Below are 25,666 nucleotides of genomic sequence, written 5' to 3' on the forward strand. Positions count from 1 at the left end.
ATGCGCGAAAGGAGAACAAATCTCGCAAAAATGAGTAAATGACACACAAAATAACAAGCACCAAACCAGGAGTCCAGTAGTATTTAGTTTAGTTTGGTTCAGTCCTAATTGAAGGCTGTTCACAGAGCCATTCTTTGCTAAGGCATCCCAGATCAAGCCAAACTACTCAAACACAGCAAAATGAAAGAGGAAGCAGAATCCAGGGATACATGCACTATGAGCGATAAAGAAAGTTACTAGAGATCCAGGTTCAATCTCAGAAAAGCAATCTCACAGGAAACGTGGCTAACTTGAATCAATGAATGATGCTCAATAGCTGTGGCAGGGCTTAAATGCTATCACCAAGCAGCCATGGGCTACCACAGGGCTTTGCTTCCAAGTGAGCTCAGTGCCCTTTCAGCTGGCTTTAACCATTAAAAGTTGGAGCAACTCCCACAACCCTTGGTTGTTTCATTCAGGCTCTGAGACCAACATGCAAGCACTCTTCAGGAGAGTGAACCTATGGAAGGCGTCTGGTCCAGATGGGGTACCTGGGCAAGCACTGAAGAGCTGTACTGATCAACTGGCTGCAGTGTTCACCGAGACCGTTAATCTCTCCCTTCAGCAGTTCTGGGTACCCTCCAGCTTCGAGAAGGTTTCAATTATAAGAAGAACATGGTAACCTGCCTCAATGACTTTCGTCCCGTAGCACTTACATCAAAGTTCAAAGTACGAAGTGTGTATACTTTGTACAACTTTGAGATTCGTCTCCTTACAGGCAGTCACAAAACAAATCAGAATCAGAATCAGGTTTATTATCACCGGCATGTGACGTGAAATTTGTTAACTTAGCAGCAGCAGTTCAATACAATACATAATCTCTTATGAGAACAGGTTGAGTGAACTCGGCTTTCTCTCCTTGGAGCGACGGAGGATGAGAGGTGACCTGATAGAGGTGTACAAGATAATGAGAAGCATTGATCGTGTGGATAGTCAGAGGCTTTTTCCCAGGGCTGAAATGGGAAGCACAAGAGGGCACAGTTTTAAGGTGCTTGGTAATAGGTACAGAGGAGATGTCAAGGCACCAGTAAATTCCCAAGGAATGAGCAGTGAGATTGTATATTTTAGAACAACTGCAGTGGTTAAAACCTAAAGATTATTGGCTCGTCACTGACAGTAGCAATCTCTGGTTACGGTATAGAACACCATTTAACTCAACAAGTCTACACTTGAGTAGCAGCCACTCTGTGATTAAAAGAGTGAGAAGATGTAGCTCACTCGGGTTCACCAAATGAGTACCTAAAGTAACAATTTATAGCACTTTGGTGTTTTGAGCAACGGCCAATCAGTGATTGTGATTGACCGACACGAACAAATTAAAATAAGGTCGGGGCAAGGGGAGTGGCCATTGCTGGATTGGACAGCACTAGAGTGGTTACTTGAGGCTTTAGTTCTTCTAGACTTCAGTGAGGAGAGGCTTGTGTGAGAGAAAGTAAAACAGCTGTAGGTAGAATTTTCCCCCACAGTTTATTTGTTGCTTTCTTTCTTTATACTTACACAGTTAGAACACTAGGGATGTCAGGCAGGATAGCTGAATGCTGGATATGGGAAGGCAGGGAGACCGCCAGTATTCCTGACGACTACATCTGCGAGAAGCGCATCCAGCTGCAGCTCCTAACACTCCACGTGAACGAGTTGGAGCTGGAACTGGATGAACTCCGGATCATTCGGGAGGCTGGGGGTGTGAAAGATAAGAAATGTAGGGAGGTAGCTACACCCAAGATGCAAGACACAGGAGACTCGGTGACAGTCAGGAAGGGGAAAAGGGTTAAGGAGCCAGGGCAGATTACTCCTGTGGTCATCCCCCTCAACAACAGGATACTGTCGGGGGTGGGGGGGGGAGAGTGACCTAACAGAGGAATCTCACAGTGGTCAGGTGCCTGACACAGGCTCACTCTGTGACCCAGAAGAGAAGGGGGCAGAAGAGGTGAGATGTGGTGATCAGGAATTTATTTGTTAGGTGGACAGAAATGAAGTTCTGTGGATGAGTACAAAATTCGCAGATGATACTTTACTTCCTCTGTGCCAGGGTCCAGGATATCTTGGATGGAATCCACAGCAGTCTGAGGGTGAACAGCCAGAGATCGTGATCCACGTAGGCACCAATGTCATGGGTGGGAAGAGTGACGAGGTTCTGCAAAGTGAGTTCAGGGAGTTAGGTGCTAGATTAAAGGACAGGATTTCCAGGTTGAGATCTCAGAATTGGTAGCTGTGCCATGTGCTAGTGAGAACAGAAATAGAAAGATCATATAGTTTAATACGTGGCTAAGGATTTGGTGTAGGAGGGAGAGCATCAGATTTTTGGATCACTGGGCTCTCTTTCAGGGAAGGTGGGACCTGTACAGAAGGGATGGCTTACACCTGAACTGGAGGGGGACTAATATCCTAGCGGGAACGTTTGTTAATGCTGCACGGGGGGATTTAAGCTAGACTTACAGGGGGATGAGAACCGAGTGCCAGAACAGTTAACGGAGAGGTTGTGAAGACAGATGTTGCCAAGACCTCAGACAAAGTTGGGAATTAAAAGGTTGAGCATGGTGGGACTAATGTTCTGTGCTGAGTATACTTCAATGCAAGAAGTGTCGTAGGAAAGGCAAGCGAGCTCAGGGCAGGAATCAACACATAGAATTAGGACACTGTAGCCTTTAGTGAGACTTGGCTGCAGGAGGGGCAGGACTGGCAGCTCAGTATTCCAGAGTTCTGTTGCTTTAGACGTGACAGAGCGAAGGGGTTAAAGTGGAAGGGGTGGCATTACTAGTCAGGGAAAATATCACGGCAGTGCTCAGTCAGGACAGACTGGAGAACTCATCTAGTGAGGCTTCATGGGTAGAAATGAGGAATAAGAAAGGTATGACCACGTTAAAAGGGATATATTACAGACCACCCAACAATCCGTGGGATTTAGTGAAACAAATTTATAACGAGATCACATACTATTGCAAAAATCATAAGGCTGTAATATTAGGTGATTTTAACTTTCCACATATTGACTGGGACTCCCATATTGTAAGAGGACTAGATGTGATCGTGTTTGTCAAATGTGTTCAGAAAAGTTTCCTTCATTGGTACACAGAAGTCACAATAAGAGGGTGTGCATTACCTAATCTGCTATTAGGGAGTGAGACAGGGCAGGTGACAGAGGCTTGTGCAGGGGAACACTTTGCACCTCGTGATTATAATGCCGCTAGTTTCAAAGTAAACATGGAAAAAGATAGGTCTGGTCCACGGTTTGAGATTCAAAATCGGAGAAAAGCCAGTTTTGATGGTATCAGAAATGATCTGGCAAGTGTGGACTGGGATGAGCTGTTTTCTGGCAAAGGTGTGCTTGGTAAATGGGGGACCTTCAAAAGTGAAATTTTGAGAGTACAAAGCTTGTTTGTGCCTGTCAGAATAAAAGATAAAGACTACAGATTTACAGAACCTTGGTTTTCAAGAGGTATTGAGGCCCTCATTAAGAAAAAAATGGGAAGTGCATAGCAGGTATAGGCAGGTAGGAACAAATGAGGTACTTTTGGAGTTGAAGAAATATAAGAGATCACTTAAGAAAGAAATCAGGAGGGCTAAAAGAAAGCGTGAGGTGAAGGAAAATCTTAAGGGATTAAAGACAAAAGGATTGCAAGGGACAAAATTGACCCTCTGGAAAATGAGAATGATACTCTATGCACGGAGGCAAAAGAGATGGGGGAGATTTTAAGTCGGTTTTTTTTGCATCTGTATTTACTAAGGAGATGGACACAGGGTATGTATGAAACCCCAGTTTCCTTAGGCTGTGTAACTCTAGGGATGCACACTCCCGTCCTGCCAAATTAATGAGATTGAGACGGCCCTCCCACCCCAAACACTGGTTTGTGTGGATGCTGTGCAATTTGCTTCCCTGTTACAGTTGGTGCCAAGAAATAACAGACAGCACACTGTATGTGATTAAAGGAATTATATTTATGAATGTTAACTAAAAGGTTAGTAAAGGAGAGAGAAAAAAAACAAAAAGGGTCCTTTAAGCAGTCAAATGTGCACAAGTTGGAATTCAACTCTTCCTAAAGTCATAGTCACCGATCCTCAGTAGACCCCGGCTCCTTGCTCCGTCGAATCACGGTCCCCCACCGGGTCGAATCCTGCAGCCCGTTCTCTCCAGCATCCTCTCTTCAGCTCCCACCAAACTAAGACCCCAGCTCACACCTGTGTCAGGCACACAAAAAAAAGCACTCCCCTGATTGGATGGCTCACATTCCAAATCACTTGTTATCTCTAACCATAATCCAAACACTAATTCTACAGAAAGGCCATTACGTTAACAGCGAAACCTTTACTGGGGGATTACATGTAGAAGTGAGACAAAGAAACTGCCAGGTTATGGACCGTATGCAGATTTGCTGTTTGCTGTCCTGAGGCAAACTAGGGTGGATAAATCCCCAGGGCCTGTCAAGTTCCCTTGGACCCTATGGGAGGCAAGTGCATAAAATGCTGGGCACTAGCAGGGGTATTTACAATGCCTATAAAAGGTATTCACCCTCCCCTTGGAAGGTTTCATGTTTTATTGTTTTACAGCATTGAGTCATAGTGGATTTAATTTAGCTTTTTTTGACATTGACAGAAAAACTCTTGTGTCAAAGTGAAAACAGATCTCTACAAAATGATGTAAATTAATTACAAATATAAAACAGAAAATAATTAATTGTGTTAAGTATTCACCCCCTTTTAATATGACACACCAAATCATCATGGGTGCAGCCAATTGGTTTTAGAAGTCACATAATTAGTTAAATGGAGATCACCTGTGTGCAGTCACGGAGTTTTGCTTGATTGTAGTAAAATACACCTGTGTCTGGAAGGTCCAACTGCCTGTGAGTCAGTATCCTGGCAAAAACTACATCGTGAAGACAAAAGAACACTCCAAACAACTTCATGAAAAGGTTGTTGAAACGCACTAGTCTGGAGATGGATACAAGAATATTTCCAAATCACTGAATATCCCTTGGAGTACAGTTAAGCCAATCATCAGGAAATGGAAAGAATATGGCACAGGTGTAAGTCTGCCTAGAGCAGGCCGTCCTAAAAAACTGAGTGACAGTGCAAGAAGGGGACTAGCGAGGGAGGCCTCCAAGAGATCTATGACGGCTCTGGAGGAGTTACAAGCTTCAGTGGCTGAGATGGGAGAGACTGTGCATGCAACTGTTGCCCGGGTGCTTCACCAGTCACAGCTTTGTGGGAGAGTGGCAAAGAGAAAGTCACTGTTGAAAATAAATCCACATGAAATTTTGGCCAGAGTTTGCCAGAAGGCATGTGGGAAGGCATGCTGGAAGAAGGTTCTATGGTCTGATGAAACCAAAATTGAGCTTTTTAGCCGTCAGATTAAATGCTACATTTGGCATAAGCCAAACACCTCACATGATCAAAAATATACCATGCCTGCTGTGAAGCATGGTGGCTGCATCATGCTGTGGGGATGCTTCACTGCTGCAGGCCCTGGAAGGCTTGTGGAGATGGAGGGTAAAATGAATGCAGCAAAATACAGGGAGATCCTGGAGGAAAACCTGATGCCATCTGCAAGAGAACTGTGACTTGGCATTAGATTGGTTTTTGCAGCAAGAGAAGGACACAAGCATAAAGTCAAAGCGACACAGGAATGGCTTAAAAACAACAAAGTTAATGTCCTGCAGTGGTCAAGTCAGAGTCCAGACCTCATTCCAATTGAGAATTTGTGGCTGGACTTGAAAAGGGCTGTTCACTCACAATCCCCATGCAATCTGACAGAACTTGAGCAGTTTGTAAAGCAGAATGGGGAAAAATTGTGGTGTTCAGATGTGCAAAGCTGATAGAGACCCGTCCACACAGACTCAAAGCTGTAATTGCTGCCAAAGGTGAATCTACTAAATACTGACTTGAAGTGGGTGAGTAATTATGCAATCAGTTATTTTGTGTTTAATAATTGTAATAAATTTAGACCAATTTGTAGAAATTTGTTTTCACTTTGATGGAAAAGAATCTTTTCTGTTGTTCATTGTCAAAAAGCCAAATTAAATTCACTGTGATTTAATGTTGTAAAAAAACATAAAAACTTCCAAGGGGGAGTGAATACCTTTTACAGGCACTCTAAATTTTGACAGTCAAAGTTGCTGCACAGGTTGACTCTGTGGTTAAGAAGGCATATGGTGCATTGGCCTTCATCAATTGTGGGATTGAGTTCAAGAGCTGAGGTAATGTTGCAGCTATATAGGACCCTGGTCAGACTCCACTTGGAGTACTGTGCTCAGTTCTGGTCGCCTCACTACAGGAAGGATGTGGAAACTATAGAAAAGGTGCAGAGGAGATTAACAAGGATGTTGCCTGGATTGGGGAGCATGGCTTATGAGAATAGGTTGAGTGAACTCGTCCTTTTCTCCTTGCAGCAGCAGAGGATGAGAGGTGACCTGACAGAGGTGTATAAGATGATGAGTGGCATTGATTGTGTGGATAGTCAGAGGCTTTTTCCCAGGGCTGAAATGGCTAGCACAAGAGGGCACAGTTTTAAAGTGCTCGGAAGTAGGTACAGAGGAGATGTCAGGGGTAAGTTTTTTTTACACATAGAGTGGTGGGCAATGTTCCCTCTAATTTTTAGTAGTCATTGTGCGCAAAAATTGTATGTTGTGCAAACTTGTGCAATCGCATGTGTGCGTGCTGACTGCACATATGGCACAGTTTATGTAGGTTTACAAACTATTTGACATAAAACTGCACAGAATAATAACAAAATAACATGCATTTAAGTCACTCAGTTATTTTTTTTCTCCCTGTATACCCATGACTGTGTGGCTAGGCATAGCTCAAACACCATCTACAAATTTGCTGATGATACAACCATTGTTGTTAGAATCTCAGGTGGTGACGAGAGGGCATACAGGAGTGAGGTGCCAACCAGTGGAGTGGTGCTGCAGCAACAACCTGGCACTCAAAGTCAGTAAGATGTAAGTGTTGATTGTGGACTTCAGCAAGGGTAAGATGAAGGAACACATACCAATCCTCATAGAGGGATCAGAAGTGGAGAGAGTGAGCAGCTTCAAGTTCCTGGGTGTCAAGATCTCTGAGGATCTAACCTGTAGTCATAAAGAAGGCAAGACAGCGGCTATACTTTATTAGGAGTTTGAAGCAACTTGGCACGTCAACAGAAATGCTGAAAAACCGTCCAACAGTCCGTGGGATTTAGAGGAACAAGTTTGTAGAGAGATCACAGACTGTTGCTAGGTTGTGATAGTAGATTATTGACTGGGACTCCCATACTGTAAAAGGTCTGGATGAGAAAGGAGTTTGTCAAATGTGTTCAGGAAAGTTTCCTTCATCGGTACATTGAAGTGAACTAGAGAGTGTGAGATACTAGATCTCCTATTAGGGAAACGACAGGGGAGGTGACAGAAGTTTGTGTAGGGGAACACTTCGCATCTAGTGATCATAATACCATTAGTCTCATGGTAATTATGGAAAAGGAAAGGCCTAGTTCTCAGGTTGAGATTCTAAATTGGAGAAAGGCCAATATTGATGGTTTCAGAAAGGATCCAGCATGGGTGGATTGGGCAGGTTGCTTACTGGCAAAGATGTACAAGTTAAATTTTGGAAGTACTGTGCAGAGTTTGTATGTTCCTATCAGAATAAAAGCTGAGCAGCTTTAGGGAACCTTGGTTTTTGAGAGATATTTAGGCCCTGGTTAAGGAAAAGGTGGTGCATAGCATGTATAGACAGACAGGAACAAATGAGGTAAACATATATGAGGTATAGATGAGGGTAGTGCAGTGGATGTGATCTACATGGATTTTAGTAAGGCATTTGACAAGGTTCCACACGATAGGCTTATTCAGAAAGTCAGAAGGTATGGGATCCAGGGAAGCTTGGCCAGGTGGATTCAGAATTGGCTTGTCTGCAGAAGGCAGAGGGTCGTGGTGGAGGGAGTACATTCAGATTGGAGGGTTGTGACTAGTGGTGTCCCACAAGGATCGGTTCTGGGACCTCTACTTTTTGTGATTTTTATTAATGACCTGGATGTGGGGGGTAGAATGGTGGATTGCAAGTTTGCAGATGACACAAAGGTTGGTGGTGTTGTAGCTAGTGTAGAGGATTGTCGAAGCTTGCAGAGAGACATTGATAGGATGCAAAAGTGGGCTGAGAAGTGGCAGATGGAGTTCAACCCGGAGAAGTGTGAGGTGGTACACTTCGGAAGGACAAACTCCAAGGCAGAGTACAAAGTAAATGGCAGGATACTTGGGAGTGTGGAGGAGCAGAGGGACCTGGGGGTACATGTCCACAGAAAAGTTGCCTCACAGGTAGATAGGGTAGTTAAGAAAGTTTATGGGGTGTTAGCTTTCGTAAATAGAGGGACAGAGTTTAAAAGATGCAATATAATGATGCAGCTCTATAAAGCTCTAGTTCGGCCACACTTGGAGTACTGTGTCCAGTTCTGGTCACCTCAGTATAGGAAGGATGTGGAAGCATTGGAAAGGGTACAGAGGAGATTTACCAGGATGCTGCCAGGTTTAGAGAGTATGGATTATGGTCAGAGATTAAGGGAGCTAGGGCTTTACTCTTTGGAGAGGAGGAGGATGAGAGGAGACATGATAGAGGTGTACAAGATATTAAGAGGAATAGACAGTGGACAGCCAGTGCCTCTTCCCCAGGGCATCACTGCTCAGTATAGGAGGACATGGCTTTAAGGTAAGGGGAGGGAAGTTCAAGGGGGATATTAGAGGAAGGTTTTTCATTCAGAGAGTGATTGGTGCGTGGAATGCACTGCCTGAGTCAGTGGTGGAGGCAGATACACTAGTGAAGTTTGAGAGACTACTAGACAGGTATATGGAGGACTTTAAGGTGGATGGGTTATATCGGAGGCAGGGTTTGAGGATTGGCACAACATTGTGGGCCGAAGGGCCTGTAATGTGCTGTACTATTCTATGTTCTAGAAACAGAAATCACTGGATATACTCTGCAGGTCTGGCATCATACATGGAAAGGGAAATGGAATCAGTGTTTCAGGTCAGAATGGAGAGGGGACAAGACAAGCTGCAGGGGAGTGACGGAGAGATGGTCTCTGGTTGGTGAAACTGAGGGATGTGCAGGATAAGCTGCAAACAAGGTTATCGAGTCAATGAATGAGAGGGAGCAGTTAGAAGCTGAGGAGATAGACAAAGGAGTGAGGAGTTGTTTTACATAGCAGGAAGACAGACCCAGTGAATCAGGCTGGGCATGTCGAATAAAACAGATTGAAATCAATTCACCTGAAGTAGTAGAATTAGGCCATTGGAGTCTGCTCCACCATTTCATCATGCTGAACCATCTTTCCACTCAGCCTCAATCTCCTCCCTCCCTCCCTCCCCGTATATCCCTTCCTACCCCGACCAATCAAAAAACTATCAATCCTGCCTTAAGTATTTGTGAAGACTTGGCATCGTCAGCTGCCTGTGGCAATGAATTCCACAGATTCATTCTGCGCTGGCTAAAGAAATTCCCACTCGTCTCTGTTCTAAAAGGATGCCCCTCTATTCTGAGGCTGTGTCCTTTGGTCTTAGACTCTCCCACCACAGAAAGCATCCTCTCCATAAAGGCCTTTCACCATTCCACAGGTTTCTGCAGCTTTACAAGGTAATTTGCCTGCCTGACCTGGTCTGACAAACATGTGAGGGGGATCACTCGGTGTGAGGGAGTGAGTAGAGGCACTCAGGATGTGAGGGAGTGAGGAGGGTAACTAATGATGTGAGGGAGTGAGGAGGGTCACTCAGTATGAAGGAGGGAAGAGGATGATTCAGTGTGAGGGAGTGAGGAGGGTCACTCGGTGTGTGAGGAAGTGAGAAGGATGACGGTGTGAGGGAGCGGGGAAGGTAACTCAGGGTGAGAGGAGCATCACTCAATAGGAAGGAGTGAGGAGGATGAATGGGTGTGAGGGAGCGAGGAGGGTCACTCACAATACGAGGAAGCGAGGAGGGTCACAGGGTGTGAGGTAGCAAGGAGGGTCATTTAGGATGTGAGGGGATGAGGAGGGTCACTTAATGTGAGAGGCAGCAAGGAGAGTCACTCAGTGTGGGGGGCAAGGAGTGTGTCTCAGGATGTGAAGGAACAAGGTGGATCACTCAGTATGAAGCAGTGAGGAGGATGGTGTGAGGGAGTGAGGAGGGTCACTCAAGGTGTGAGTGAGGAGGATGACGATGTGAGGAGGGTCACTCACGATGTGAGAGAGCGAGGAGGGTCACTCAGTACGGAGGAGTGAGGAGGGTGAATCTTGGTGTGAGGGAGTGAGGAGGGTCACTCAGGGTGTGACACAGGATGGGACTGGGAACCTTGCACAGTCTCTGCAGAAGAATATGCCAGCTGTTCTGTTTGCTTATTTAAAACAGATAATTTGTTATGGCGTGGGAAGAGGAGGGGGGGTACAGAGTGGATGATTAACATCCATCTGCTTGATAGTGTGTTTAGTACATCGTTCTGGAGTGAGGAGTGTGACCAGTTCACACCAACACTCAGCTTGTCGGCTCATTTAGCACGGGGTGGAGAGTGCTGTTTCAATGGCGTGATATTCCCCTGGGTACACAGTGGGAAACTGTTTAATCCTCTGGTCATGTGTTCCCTCACAAGCATGCTCACATGAAAAGATGGCAAACAACCTCGAACTGTATATGTAAGACAAACTGTGAAGTATGGAGTGCCCTGAGGCAGCCAATTAGAACGTGTGTCCAGGCGCAGAAGGCGGTGTTGACAGAGTCCAGAAGTGTGAAAGGCCCCTGTCAAAATGCAACCAGGCCTACCTTGCAAGTGGGGACTGAAATGAATTATTTTACCTCTTGAGTTAACTTATGCCTGAGAAATAAAAATTCACAGATTCTGAGTGAAAAAGCCGAGCTGGGTTAAAGCCTCTGGGCCCGAGAGCAGAATAAGAACTGACGATTGGCCTCACTACCCTGGACCGACTAAAACATTGAGCCAGATTAAAGTGTCAGGCACCAAGAGCGGAAATGAACCGGTGTTCTTCTCCGTGCCAGCCTGTGTTTGACCCTTCTCCCTCCTACCGCCAGCTGCAGGAGTCTTGGCCCCCAGACTGCCAGGCTCGGGACCCCAGACTGGCCTCGCTCACCTCCGCGGTGGACTGGCGCCGCAGCCTGTAGACTCACTCTGCACTCGTGTTCTTGGTATTATTCGTTTACGTTCAAAAAATTATTTCCACGAGCTGTTCTTTCTTTTGCGCATCGGATGTTTGTTGCTCTTTGCTGTGTGTGGTTTTTCTGGGATTCTGCTGTGTGTCTTTGTTTGTGGGTGCCTGCAAGGAGATGATGTATGTGGCATACATACTTAGATAATAAATGATTTTTGAAATGAAAGGATACACTGATTAATCAATCATAACTTCAATTCAAATTCTCGTTTAGAGTTAATTTATTCTGTATGCCTTAATGTAGCTCCCCTCTGCCCTTGTGTATTACTTTGGAGAAGGTGAAAGGTCACTGAGTTGGGCTGCTGTGTCACTGCGCCCTTCAGAGTCCCTGTTCACCAGGCAGACAGAACACACGCTGGTCACTCTGACAGACTGTCCTGTGAGGGACCTTCTCTCTGCTTTCTCACAAAGTCTACTGACGGTGGTTCTGCTGCTAGTATGTTTGCCTCTGAAACACAAGGTGGCCAGTTCGAGTCCCTTTCTGTCAGTTTTAAGCTCGCAGATCCAGTCTGAAACTTCAGTTCTGTGCTGCCGCATTGAAAGTGCTTCCCACTGAGTGAGCTGTCAACTCTCAAACACACTCTCAGTGGCCACTTGATTCAGGGCATTTACGACATTTTACAACATTGAATCACAGTGGATTTAATTTGGCTTATTTTTGACATTGATTGACAGAAACAGACTCTTGTGTCAAAGTGAAAACAGATCTCTACAAAGTGATCTAAATTAATTATAAATATAAAACAGAAAATAATTGATTGCATAAGTATTCACCCCCTTTAAAATGACATTATCACCAGTGCATCCAGTTGGTTTTAGAAGTCACATAATTAAGTTAAGTGGAGATCACCATGTGCAGTCAAGGTACTGCAATTGATTGTAGTAAAAATACGACTGTATCTGGAAAGTCCAACTGCTGGTGAAAACTACATCACAAAGACAAAAGAACACTCCAAGCAACTCCACAAAAAGGTTATTGAGAAGCGCAAGTCAGGAGATAGATGCAAGAAAATTTCCAAATCACTGAATATCCCTCCGAGCACAGTTAAGTCAATCATCATGAAATAGAAAGAATATGGCACGAGGGGGACTAGTGAAGGAGGCCACCAAGAGACCTATGACAACTCTGGAGGAATTACAAGCTTCAGTGGCTGAGGTGGGAAAGACTGCACATACAACAACTGTTGCCCGGGTGCTTCACCAGTTGCAGCTTTATGGGAGAGTGGCAAAGAGAAAGCCACTGTTGAAAAAACTCACATGGAATCTCAGCTAGAGTCTGCCAGAAGACATGTGGGAGACTCTGAAGTCGGCTGGAAGAAGATTCTATGGTCCAATGAAACCAAAAATTGAGCTTTTAGGCCATCAATCTAAATGCTATGTTTGGCATAACCCAAACACTGCACATCATCAAAAACACACCATCCCTGGCTGAATCATGCTGTGGGGATGCTCCAATTTGTAGAAGTTTGTTTTCACTTCGAAACAAATTTGGCTTTTTGGACATCAGTGTCCAAAAAGCCATACTAAATCTACTATGATTCAATATTGTAAAACAATAAAACAAGGAAACTTCTGGGAGGGGGAGTGTATACTTTTTATAGGCACTGTAGATAGGTTAAGCAAGTGGGAATGGGATTGGCAAATGGAGTATAAACCATAAGACACAGGACAGAATTAGGCTATTCAGCTCTTTGAGTCTGCTCTGCCATTTAATCATCGCTGATTTATTATCCCTCTCAACCATATTCCCCATCAATAACCTATTAACCTCCACCTTAAATATACCCAACGAAATTCCACAAATTCACCACCGTCCAGCCAAAGAAATTCCTCCCCATTTCTGTTCTTGTGTTCTGAGGCTGTGCCAACTGGTCCTAAACTCCCCCACTACAGAAAACATCCTCTCCACATTAACTTTGTCTAGGCCTTTCAATATTCAATAGGTTTCAAGGAGATCACCCCTTCTTCTAAACTCCGGTGGGTACATGCCCAGAGCCATCAAATGCTCCTCGTATGTTAACCCTTTCATTTCCAGAACCATTCTTCTGAACCTCCTCTGGATCCTCTCCAATCCCAACACGTCTTTTCTTAGAATAGCCCAAAATGCTCACAATACTCCAAGATGGTCCTTTAACTAACTTCTATAGGCAGGTAGGTGTACATATGATAACTAGTAGGATTGAGAAGTCTGACAGATTATCCTCTGGCTCGCTGCACTGATATCGAGGGGGAGTGCAGTGCCCAGCCAACCCACGGTAGACCAGGGACTGAAGGACCAAGAGGCTTGTAAATAAACTTCAGTTCTTTTCCTGAGCAATTTCCTTAGCAGCTGCACTTGCCAGAGGAGATGCCTTGTCCGCCTCATTCTGCAAGTGCTCAGAGTGCAATGCTCTCATCTTCATTCCAAGCTGGTGTGCAGTTATATTCTCCATTCTCTTGACCATAAGTGTGAACTGCAAAATACAGCAGCACGCACAAAATGCTGGAGGAACTCAGCAGGTCAGACAGCATCAGGAATAAATAGTTGGCCTTTTGAGCTGAGACCTGTCAGCGGGACTGGAAAGGAGGAGGGAAGATGCCACAATAAGAAGGTGGGGGAAGTGAAAGGAGTACAAGCTGGACGGTGAAAGGCAGAGCGAGGCGAGGGATAAGGCAGTGGGCGGGGAAAGGGAGAATGAAATGAGAAGCTGGGAAGTGACAGATGGAAATGTGAAGGCTGAAGGAAAAGGAATGAGATAGGAGAGGAGAGAAAGAAAGAAAGGAGGAGGGGCCCCAGTGGTGATAGACAGGTGGGAGAAGAGAGGGGATAAGGGGAGCCCAGACTGGAGAATGGAAAAAGACAGTAGGGGGAAGGGGGGAGAAATTGCCGGAAGTAAAAGAAGTTGATGTTCATGCAGCTGCTGGCTTGTTACACAAACGTAAAAGGTCCCGAGATTATCCTCAATATGTTACACTCGTATCACATTACATAATGACCCAGAGTATCACAGAGTCCTGCATCACCGACACAAACAGCTGGACTTCATCCAGAATGAGAATTCCCAGGGAGAGGTTGACCATGTGACGTGGAATCCGCGCTGTTCAACAAAGATTCTTTCAATGCCCTGACACTCACATTGAATAAATCTCCATCAAAATGCAGTAATTAACTACTTAATCAATCATTAATCCAGCTGTACTCTGTCTGTGGTTAAACATAAAACACTCAATCTGTAGCTTTGATGGGAACTACATTCCAATGCTACTTTGAATCAGCCTGTCTTAACTAAAAGACAGAAGCTGCTTAATTTGTTTCATACACTTAGAGCAAGTGATTTATTGATTGAATAATAGACAACATACAACCTGAGGTGCTTCAGGCTCTCCAGTTCAAACCTGCTGTTGATCCTCTGCCTGGGTTTCTCTTCCTTCTTGTCACTGAAAAATAAGTCGTACAATGGCATCTATTGTACATAGAGGCACCTACAATAGTTTTCTTTTAGTCCCAGCTGAAAATAGGGACGTCACTTAACGTAGGCCTTTACCCAAATGCCCAAGGATTGAGGATCAACTATATTCACCATACACATTTACATGTATTATTCCACCATTAGAAGGACAATGAATGACATACTGTAAGTGGAAGAAGAGATGTGGTCCCTAGACTCTGCGTACTATCCACACTCTGAGAAGCTCTCTTTAACTATACCGGCTCAACCTGAAGGCAATGTGGGCAACATATTCTTGGGAAGGATGTTGAACCGGGTGATGTGGGTGTTGCAGGGCAAGACTTTGTAGAATAGGGGACATCAGTAATACAGTGAAGCTGGAGTTGAACTCCTTAGAAACGTTCTGCAGGAGATTCAGCAGCATTCGAAGTCGTGGAAGGTTTGCATACTGTAGTTAATAGAAACGTTACCAGTGGAGGAGCTGACGGGTACCAGATGACTTCAAAGAATTGTCAAGAGAACCACAAGTGCATGACGGAACTTATTATTACACTGACAGATGACTGGATCAAGAATGCAACCCCTCATATTGGGGACTCTGTTGGAGATCAGCCACACGCACGATGTGATAGACAATCATATTTTATACTGCATCAGTCTATAGTTCGAGAGTTTTCTCCCTCCCATCAAGATTACTACACTTTCCCTTTACTTCATATCCCTTAATATCTAACCAGGCCATCCTCTCTTCTCGTTCCTACCATTGGGCAGGAGGTACAGGAGCCTTAGGTCCCACACTACCTGGTTCAGGAACAGTTATTACCCTTTAATCATTAGGCTCAGAACCAGTGTGGATAACTCCACTCACCATTAATCTGAACTGATTCTACAACCTACAGACTCACTTTCAAGGACTTCTAATGTTCTCAGTACTCTTTTTATTTCCACAAATTGTCTCTTACACATTGATTTTTATCTGTCTTTGTTTCTGTACAGGTTTTTTAAATGAACTCTATTGTATTTCTTTCTTTTCTTGTAAATGCCTGCAAGAAAACAAATCCCAAGGTAGTATATGGTAACATATATGTACTTTGATAACAGATTTCACTTTGACTTTAATACATTTTAGTAGTTACTTTGTGTGTTCCTTATGAAAAACCTCACTCAATTCCTGATTTATTTTGAAATAATAAGCTGTTTACTTCCTGTGTTCCATTTAATGCTTTATACATTTCAATAAACTTTATTTCTGAACAGAAAAACATACAAGTCTGTGATTATTCATTTTGTTTATATTTGAGATCTACATCAGCGCTTTGCAAATGAGATAGACCCAAGTGTCAGTTTCTTACTTTCACAACCGAGTGGGAACTGGTTTCATTGGGTCGGAAGTTATCCAAGCTGGTTCATTAGAAATGGGAAAAGACTTGATAGGTCAGGTTTGCTTTCTCTGGAGCAAGAGAGGCTGGGGGATGAAGCGGCAGTGATAGTGTAGATATTCAGAATCTTTCTCCCATAGTAGGAGTATCAAAAGCAAGACAGCATGTGTTTAATTTGATTAGAAAGAGATTTAAAGGGGGTTTGAGTGTTTTTAGAAAGAGAATGATTAATATCTAGAACTCACTGCCTGGGCAGGTGGCAGTGTCAGATATAATCACTATGTTTAGGGGATGTTTAGATTGGTGTAATAAGCATAGAATAAAAAAGATATAGATATTATGTGGGTAATGGGTTGGCATGGACATGGTAGTCCAGAGGGCCTGCTTCTGTCTTGTGGGGTTCTGTAAGACTCTGAAATTGCAAAGGATGGAACAACTCTCTCAATATCTGAAATGAGAAAGATTTATGTTTAATGATGGACATACAGGAAAGCAAGGGATGGTTAAGGTAGGAATTCTGGAGAGTTAGGCCCTGGCAGCTGAAGGGACGATTAAAGTTCAAATTCAAAGTACATTTATTATTGGAGTATGTATACATTATACAACCCTAGAGATTTGTCTCCTTACAGGCAGCTACGAAACAAAAACAAAAAAAACATTAAAAATATGTGACAAGTACCCAATGTGCAGAGAGAAAAATAATTATGAAAGCAATAAAAGTAAGCAATAACACTTAGACAAAAGTGAGAACTCAAACTTGAAGCCCAGAGCAGCCTGGAGCAGGCCACAGCCCGAGCCTCAGCTTCAGGTCAGTATATATCAGATTAAACATTGTGGAGCCTGCCGACACGAAGCCTGGACCAGGCCACAGCCCGAGCCTCAGCTTCAGGTCAGTATATAGCAGATTAAACATCGTGGAGCCTGCCGACACGAAGCTGGAGCAGGCCACAGCCTGAGCCTCAGCTTCAGGTCAGTATATAGCAGATTAAACATCGTGGAGCCTGCCGACACGAAGCTGGAGCAGGCCACAGCCCGAGCCTCAGCTTCAGGTCAGTATATAGCAGATTAAACATTGTGGAGCCTGCCGACACGAAGCCTGGACCAGGCCACAGCCCGAGCCTCAGCTTCAGGTCAGTATATAGCAGATTAAACATCGTGGAGCCTGCCGACACGAAGCCTGGACCAGGCCACAGCCTCAGTTTCAGAGCAGCAGAGTGAACGTCACAGAGCAGTGAGCAGAACTGGACTGACCCTTGCCTCTGGGCCTGACATCCTGCCTTTCCAATCCATCTGGATGTTCAACAGTGGTAGAATGAAGGAAGAGGCCTGAAAATCCAAGCCTCTGTGTCTAAGTCTTTATAATCTACAAATGTTTGTATGTTAATATCTCTTCATGCGACCGTGCCACCTTTTGAATGAGCCTGTATTGGGCATGAGGGTGCTCCTTACTATTTATTTATTTCGAGATACAGCACAGTAACAGGCCCTTCTGGCCCAATGAGCTGTGCCACTCAATTACGGCCAGGTGCCCAGTTAATCTTATGTTTTTGGAATGTGGGAGGAAACCGGAGTAACTGGAGGAAACAAATATACAAACAATGGGATTGGAACCTGGTCACAGGCACTGTAATGTCATTGTGCTCATCACTACAATAACATGGCACCTATTTTAAAATAAGTCTACTTGGTCTTATTTAAAAGTGCCCTAGAGGCAGAGGCAAAAAAGGCAAGTAAGTTCAAGGCAAGCATCTGAGGGAATCGAGTGGGTAAGTACTGCAGAACAGGTTGTTGCTATATTAAAATATTACCAAATAACAATATCACCATCTGGGCAGATAGGACTCGTTAACCACAGATGGCAGCTCACCTAGGAGAGGGAAAACTCTGATTTCAAACCTCCGCTGCCTTGCGGCTATACCCGCTCACGGGGAAGGCTTTGGAGTAAATCCTGAGGAAAAATCCGGAGTCGGAGTCCCGAAGGTGGCTGACTGCTGTTCCCAGCACCGGCACGGCAACTCCTGCGATGCTGCTGGCACCAAACTGTACCGACTCGTCGTTCCTTTGGACCTGTCATCAGCATGGGGGGGCGGGGGGGCGAGACTGCATGGGCAACAGACGGATCTCCATATCAACTCTGCCCTGGCTTGCACCCTGGAAAAGCCACTCCCTGTGAGGCGCAGTACCCATGGTCGACCATGGCCATTGGAAGCCATACACAATATCACCACTAATAAAATGTTTGAAAAGGGCATCCCTGTCGAAATATGAAGAGTATTATAACAGACTGCAGGAAAACTGGCTGATAAAAGGAGCAAGAAGATGGCAGATGAAATTAAATGCAAGGAAGAATGAGGGCAGACTCATATTTTCATATATTTCTTACAGTATGTGCAGCTGATCTACTCATGTCGGCTCTCAAAGCGATCCCATCATTATCCTCCCATTTGTTTCGCTTTAATGTAAAGCTCCCCTTGCCCACCAATTCACCTGCCACCTGGCCACAATAGGGTTAACGCAGTCTATTGACCAACCAGCACCCCTTTGTATTGTGGCAGGAAAGCAGCGCATGCAAGGGAAACACAGACGGTCACCGAGAGGACAGATGACATTATAGGAACCTAGGGTTCAGCAATATAAAACTGTGAAACAGAGGGACCATTCAAAGTATTTTTATCCATGTATGTGATGGGGAAGACCACGTTTTATTGCCCAGCCACTCCTGCCATCCTGAAGGTAATGCTGAGCAGCCTCCTCGAGCTGTTGGGAGACTCCGTCGCGAGTCCTTATGCAGGATTCTCTGAAGGTTAACCTGTGGGCTCAGTTGGTGGTGAGGAAGGCAAATGTAATGTTCGCAAACACGAGGAAATCTGCAGATGCTGGAAATTCAAGCAACACACTCAAAATGCTGGTGGAACACAGCAGGTCAGGCAGCATCTCTAAGGAGAAGCACTGTCAACGTTTCAGGCCGAGACCCTTCGTCAGGACTGTAATGTTCGCATTCGTTTTGAGAGGACTAGAGCATAAAAGCAAGAATGTATTGCTGAGGTTTTATAAGGCATTGGTCAGACAGCTTTAGGAGTATTGTGAGCAGTGTTGGACCCCTTATCAAAAAAAGGGTGTACTGGCACTGGGGAGGGTCCAGAGGAGGTTCAGGAGAATAATCTCGGGAGCGAAAGGGTTAATATTTGAGGAAAGTTTGATGGCTCTGGGCCTGTACTCACTGGAGTTTAGAAGGAGGAGGGAGGATCTCATTGAAAGGCCTAGATAGCGTAGATGTGGAGATGATATTTCCTATAGTGGGAGAGTTTAGGACCAGAGGGCACAGCCTCAGAACAGAAGGACATTCCTTTAGAAAAGAAAGGAGAAGGAATTTCTTTACCGAAGCAGAGGTAAATCTTGTGGAATTCATTGCCACAGAAAGCTGTGGAGGCCAAGTTACTGGGTATACTTAAAGCAGAGGTTGATTCGTAAGGGCGTCAAAGATTACAGGAAGGCAGGAGAACGGAGTTGAGAGGGACAATAAATCCACCATGATGGAATGATGTAGACTTGATGGGCTGAATGGCCTATCTCTGCTCCTTATGTCTTATGTTTTAAGGTCTGTTGAGCTCCCACCATGCTGAACCAGCTGAGACTCCTGCTGGGCTACCCGAAGAGTATGGATTTAGTTACAGAGATGTGGAACGTGTAACAGACATAAAGGGCTTGCAGTGACATGGAATGAATTACAGAAGAGTTAATGAGATGTGGTGGGACTTGCAATGCTGTACTGGGATGTAGAGGGTATTTTCAATGAACTGCAGCACATCAAAACCATTCACTTTCACTGAAGCTGAGTGCACTTCTGACCTACTTTCTGAAATGGAAAAGTATATAATTAGCAGCTTTACTGCTTCCATTGCATAACTGCTGGCAGATTGGTTAAAAAGAACAGCTTTCTCCTCATTTTCCGAAGTTCAGTGAACTCCAAGTTTACTCCTAAATAGGCCCGGCGGAATGTCCAGCCTATCTCTCCCAAGGGTGCCGGATGTTTGTAAACTGCCCTTCATGAGTGTGAGAGGTGCCAGATGCCGTAATCGTTCACAGCTGGTAGCTGCTTGGCTCCCCGAGGACTACTGCCTTTGACCAGCAAGCTGGCAGTGATCAAGAGGGAGGCTTGGCCTCTTTGCAAGGCAACACTGTCAGGAAGTAATGGTTGAATGAATGTCATTCAGCAGTCCTGACTGCAGCATTTAAAACTGAGAAGCATTTGTTAGACCTGGAGAACCAAGTGCTGAGGGAAATGCCAACAGTTCTCTTTTGACAATAAATTAGCTCCCAGAACCGCTGAACCAGAATAAAGTGGTAACATTTGAAAGTAGTTGCATGATATTGACCACTTTGTAACTGATTGGCTGGCAAATGATATTCACAGCAAGAATTAGGGAGGGGAGCTTAACTCCCGAGGGGTTGCTTCTTCCAATTGGTGGCCAGCCGATCACACCAGTCTTCTTCACTCTGATTGCACTGGGCCCGAGCACGTGGGGTGGTCTTCTGGAACGTCAGCAGGGCAAGGTCACCCTCGTGACAGCATACAGCCAGTTGTCCGGTAGGGAGTTGGAGAAGGGGCAACAACACAAGCAGTAACTCTTACCACTGCTGGGACGTTGGTGAAATACTAAAGATATGTTTGTCTACTGCTAAGAAATATGACCTTCATCTTGGTGAATTCCACTAACAAGAATTATGCACTTTAACCAATTAGGAGGTGAATATCTAGAAAGAGGGCTTCACTCACAGGAAGGGGACACAGCATTGGGTCATGAAATTGGCCAAAGGGACAGTTGATAGGAATGTTAGATGGTTTATACCCAGTTGCATGGGCTAAAACAGGACCTCTTTATTTTCCCAACTGGAACAGGCCCACGGAACATGGCTTCAACAAACTGCTGTGTACACCAATCTGAGATGGTCACCAGTCCTTAAAGTCCCACTCCCCAGAAGGACACACACACTATGGCTGTCACAGTGATATAGAAGGTGCAAGGAAGAACATGGGAGCTCACGAATTCTCTGTAGAGGCCCAGACCTCTAATGACCGAGGAAGTCATGATTGACAAGTATGACAAGTACTAACGACTGTGAAACAAAGTGGAAGAGGAGCAGTCGAAGTCACCAAATGAAGAGCCTGCCAGGAGGGCTCCAGCCAGGTCCTCACTCAGCCAGGCAATGCAGAAGTAAATTTTATGTTCTCACACAAAACACAGGGTGGGTTCCACACCACTGAAAACAGTAAGTGGTTTTGCAATTTTGTGTAGTCATCAATACAGGAAGAAGATTTGAGGGTATGTGTCACCTGGGCTTTTTTATACCATTATTGATAAATTGGTAGACTGGTTTATTATTGTCACATGTACCAAGAAAGAATGAAAAAATAGTTTTGCATGCCATCCGTACAAATCAATTCTTTACAACAGTTCATTGAGAAAACAGTGACAGAATGCAGAATAAAGTGTAACAGTTACAGAGAACGTGTAGCAATAAAATGCAAGGTCATAATGAGGTAGATTATGAGGTCCATCTTACCATACCAGGGAAGAATTTAATAGTGTCACCACAGGGAGGTAGAAGCTAACCTTGAGACTGATGGAACATGCTTCCAGGCTTCGGAATCTTCTGTCCAACAGGAGAGGGGAGAAGAGAGAATATCTGGGATAGAGGGAGTTTTGGCTGCTTTGCTGAGCTAGTGAGAAGTGGAGGCAGGGTCCGTGCGGGGGAGGCTGGTTTCCAGAAGGTGCTGGGCTGTGTCCCTAGTTCTCTGCAGTTTCTTGGGGTGACAGGCAGAGGCTGCCATAGCAAGCCGTGATGCATCCAGACAGGATGCTTTCTGTGGTGCATTATACACGCACAATTTCTTCGGCCTCCTAGGGAATTAGAGATGCTGGTCAGCTATTGGTGATAGTTGCCCCTAGAGACTTGAAGCTTTCAACCCTCTCACCATGGATGTAGACAGAAGCTTGTGCACTAACCCCTTCCTGAAGTCAATGGCAACTCTTTCGTTTTGCTGACATTGAGGGAAATGATATTGTCATGACACCACGTCATTGGGCTTTTCCATCTCCGTCCTGCGCTCTGACTCATTATCTGAGATTCAGTCCACTTCAGTGGTGTCATCTGCAAGCTTGTAGATGGAGAATCCAGAATCAGATGCAGAATCCAGCCACACAGTCGTGAGTGTACTGGGAGTAGAGTAGGGGGCTGAAGTTGCAGCCTTGTGGTAGACCACTGTTGAGAATAATCCTGGTTGGGGTATTGCTGCCTGTCCTTGTTGACAGTGGGCTGTTGGTCAGGAAGTCAAGGATCCAGTTGCAGGAAGGTGTTGAGTCCCAGGTCTAAGAGTTTCAAGATGAGTTTACTTGGAATTATAGGCAAAGTTGTAGTCAATAAACAATATTCTAATGTAGATGTCTTTACTGTCACGCTACCTCAGTTTTTCTCAGCAACTGGGACGATAGTGGTCTTCTTAAAGCAGGTGGGAAATATTGTCAGAGTACAGCTCATTGTCACATGCACAAATATTTGAAAGTGACAGGCATAATGAAAAACGTGTGCAATAGCATCATGGGCACAGAGCATCACATAAGCAGCATCCACAAAAAACCCCAAAGAGTATGCACAATTTTTACAAGAAAGAATATAATTAAAACAAAATAAAGTCCATTTTGGTGCAAAGTGATCATCGTCTTGCTAAACTGTAGTGGAGAATGGATGGAGGGTTGTAAATGGAGAAGATAACTTTGGATGGAGTCCTTTATAGCCTGTACAGTCAATGCCTCCACCGGACAGGAGGTGATGTTGCCTGTATTCCAATGAGGTACTGTTCTGAGCTTTCTCTACCTTCTTCATGTCTGAGAAAGGCCCATCAGGAGCCAGTACTCACCTCCAACTTCATCAGAATATTCTCCACCAGCTCTCTAGCAGCCATCCTCAGTTCATTAAGCATCCAATCATTAGGCATGATGCAACCTTTCCCGCAAGCAATCTTGCACAATCAATACATTTTATAAAGCATTTCATCATTACCATAATGCTGTATTAATGTTGATGTTGCATTTCACATTATGCATTTTAAGTATATGACATTGTTACAGGCATTTACCTTAGAAAGTTTCTTTATAAGATTGTACCAAGATTAGGTTCTGCCTGCAGCTCCACAGAACAATTAGACAAAGTCAGTAGCAATGTCTGGTGCCTCCCACTATTCAGGTACAGTTTTCTCCTCTTTAATTCCCACACGTGCTTTCAAATGGTGCACGTCGATTTGCGGGAAGCAGCAATGTGGCGGTCAGGGCCTCGCGGCCGGCTGCGTTTCGATATCCCAAGGACGCGGCCAGGAAGACCAGCGCGCCGTCAGGGTGCCGGATTTTCGTGGCTCTGGAGACGGGCTGACTCAAGGCTGGAGCCCCTGACTGAGGCGACACGGGACATCGGGAGCCGCCGGCTGTGTGTCCGGAGACCTGAGCCTTTCCGGGGCTGATTCTCTGGGCGCAGAGCTCAGGAAAGGCGACACAACAGACTTTTAAATGGGTGAGTTGTTCGTTCTGTCTCCCCTCTCGCTGTGAAACAGGGACACCCCTTTCTCCCTTGGGGGAGAGAGAGAGCGCTAGCGGAATGTCAAAATACTGGGTGAGTGAGTGGTTTTGGGCGACTGCAAGTCTGTGTCTTTATTGATGCGTTGCTGCACACTTGAGTGCTCAGTGGGGGGGGGGGTCGTTGCCTTGCTGCTTATGCGTGGGAGGGGGAGCTGGGGGTAGTTGTGGAGTTCTAATGTTTAACTGCCATTCATTCTTTGAGGCTCTCTGTTTTCGTAGATGTTTGCAAAGTAAGAGAATTTCAGGATGTACATTGTATATATTTCCATGACATTAAGCTGACCTATTGTGCAAGAGTAATGTCGTGGCTTAGTTGGTGTGGGGAGAATGGAGGGGGCAGTAGTCTTTAATTACTCATTCACAAATAATCTGAACAAGGGTCCATAATTAATCACAGGTCCTGATCCAACCTCAGTTCAAGATGGTATTTCCAGTAGAGGGGGAGGCTAGAACCAGAGGGTGCAACCCCAGAATACAAGGCGATCACTTTAGAATGGAGATGAGAAGGGATTTCTTTAGTCAGAAGGTGGTGACTCTGTGGAATTTGTTGCCACAGACAGCAGTGGAGGCCAAGTCATTGGGTTTACTTAAAGTGGAGGTTGATAGGTTTTTGATTAATAAAGGGCGTCAAAAAGTTTGAGGAGAAAGTAGGTGAATAAGACTGAGAAGGAAAACAAATAAGGCATGATGAAATGGTGGAGCAGACTCGATGGGCCAAATGGCCTAATTCTACTCCCATATCTTATTGTCTAACAGACCATTATAAATAGAAGCAGGAGGAGGTCATTTGGCCCCTGTTGCCCTCTCTGCAATTCAGGAGGATTGTGTCTGATCTTTTATGTCAGTTCCGTCTTTCTGCATTAGCTCTAAATCCCATCTTTCTGAAAGCAGAGGAGTGACATTGTGGGGGTCAGGGAGCAACATGCTTTTTATTCATTTACTAACAGAACTTGATTCCAGTGAGGTTACAGGACAATAGACAATAGGTGCAGGAGTAGGCCACTTGGCTCTTCTAGCCAGCACTGCCATTCACTGTGATCATGGTTGATCATACACAATCAGTACCCCATTCCTGCCCTCTCCCCCAACCCTTGACCCCGCTATAGAGCTCTATCTAACTCTCTCTTGAATGCATCCAGAGACTTGGCCTCCACTGCCTTCTGCGGCAAACCATTCCACATATCCACCACTTTCTGGGTGAAAAAGTTTTCCCGCATTTCTGTTCTAAATGGCCTACCCCTTATTCTTAAACTGTTGCCTCTAGTTCTGGACTCACCCATCAGCGGGAACATGCTTCCTGCCTCCAGCGTGTCCAATCCCTTAATAATCTTATATGTTTCAATCAGATATCCCCTCATCCTTCTGAATTCCAGAGTATACAAGCCCAGTCACTCCAATCTTTCAACCTATGACAGTCCCGCCATTCCGGGAATTAACCTTGTGAACCTACACTGCACTCCCTCAATAGCAAGAATGTCCTTCCTCAAATTTGGAGACCAAAACTGCACACAGTACTCCAGGTGGGGTCTCACCAGGGCCCTGTACAGCTACAGAAGGAACTCTTTACTCCTATACTCAATTCCTCTTGTTATAAAGGCCAGCATGCCATTAGCTTTCTTCATTGCTTGCTGTACCTGCATGCTTGCTTTCATTGACTGATGTACAAGAACAACTAGATCTCGTTGTACTTCCCCTTTTCCTAACTTGACTCCACTTAGATAGTAATCTGCCTTCCTGTTCTTGCCACCAATGTGGATAACCTCACATTTATCCACATTAAACTGCATCTGCCATACATTTGCCCACTCACCCAACCTGTCCAAGTCACCCTGCATTCTCTTACCATCCTCCTGACATTTCACACTGTCACCCAGTTTTGTGTCATCAGCAAATTTGCTAATGTTACTTTGAATCCCTTCATCTAAATCAGTAATGTATATAGTAAACAGCTGCAGTCCCAGCATCGAACCTTGCGATACCCCACTGGTCACAACCAGTTAATCACTACTGTCGGCCAGCCAATTTTCA

Source organism: Hypanus sabinus, chromosome 3 (genome assembly GCF_030144855.1).
Source record: "Hypanus sabinus isolate sHypSab1 chromosome 3, sHypSab1.hap1, whole genome shotgun sequence".
Classification (NCBI taxonomy): domain Eukaryota; kingdom Metazoa; phylum Chordata; class Chondrichthyes; order Myliobatiformes; family Dasyatidae; genus Hypanus; species Hypanus sabinus.